At 50.6% G+C, this 1,173-nt stretch overlaps 1 pseudogene; it reads right to left on the reverse strand.

Annotated features, from left to right (window-relative positions):
• Positions 1-263: 263 nt before the first annotated feature.
• On the reverse strand, positions 264-840 carry LOC115308508 (annotated as a pseudogene).
• Between the last annotated feature and the right edge of the window lie 333 nt (positions 841-1,173).

Consider the following 1,173-nt stretch of genomic DNA (forward strand, 5'->3'; position numbering starts at 1 on the left):
ATGCAACACGTCCACTTGATTTTGATAAATTTTCAGATGCACTTTAGGTACTTTCGTGCCTACTATTTATAACCCTCCTATTTTACTTGTTGATGTGACCCCTTCTATAACCCTTCTATTTTACTTATTGATTTGTCTTTCTGTCTATAACCCTTCCATTCTACTTATTGATTTATCTTCCTGATCTGTGCGTGAACCCTGTAATACTGAGGTTGTAAAGCATGTCGAGGAACATCCCATTATGTTGATTCCATCACGTAGCCTTAGTGCGGCCCATTGTACGGCTTTCTCGCAGAATCACAAAACTCCCTCACAATGGGGTAGATGTCACCTCCAAAAGAAAGAATGTTGCAAACTTTGTACACCTCCCCGGTTATGCCCCAGGACGCGGTCATCAGGACGGGACACCCCAAAGATTCCAAGTTTGCAGTGTACTTTCGAGTACTGTGCACAACCTGCACAGCCCTGCACAAGTGGCCCATTCTCGTAGCCGCCATGGAGCTCCACATTTACGGGTTTACGTGCATATTCTGCCGCATTGGCTTTCTCGCAGAGCAACTTCCAGAGCTGTGCAAGAGGTCTGCGACCTGACCTCGGCCTGCGATTTAGCATGCCGAGGCGGTTCTCCAAGGGAAGCATACTGAAGGACTCCAGTTCTCCCAGCCTTCAGACGTCGTTGGCAAGGTGTGTATGTGCATGAACATTGTACACTCCAACTTCCTCGCCATACAGACGCCGTGTTTCCTAGAAAAAATACTCCAAGAGTGACTCGGCATATGTAATCATTTGTGCAGAGCTGATGACACAAGTGAGGATCCGAATGGCGACATGCAAGCACATGTGGTGCACATAAGTGCGCAGGCAGCACAGACTGCAGGACAACAGGTGCTGCGTACGGGAGGGAGTACCTGCGTCCTCGCGTCATGCGCTCACACATGGCACGAGGTTGCCTGGGGAACTCCCTTGGCATAGGAGACGTCATGGCATTGAGGTTTTGCGAGTGTTCCGCAATCTTGGCGCAGAGGACAGGCGGACACACCTGGGACCCTTCTGTGCCCAATAGCGCAGCAGCTTTCCCACTACGCCCAGACAGACACAGTGGATGGGGTCCACAGGAAGCTGGGACACCATCCCCAGGCCCTCCAGTTCCATGAAGGGTGAAGCTCCGTTTTG

The sequence above is a fragment of the Ixodes scapularis genome, unplaced genomic scaffold (assembly GCF_016920785.2).
Source record: "Ixodes scapularis isolate PalLabHiFi unplaced genomic scaffold, ASM1692078v2 PGA_scaffold1__304_contigs__length_218370807, whole genome shotgun sequence".
Lineage (NCBI taxonomy): Eukaryota > Metazoa > Arthropoda > Arachnida > Ixodida > Ixodidae > Ixodes > Ixodes scapularis.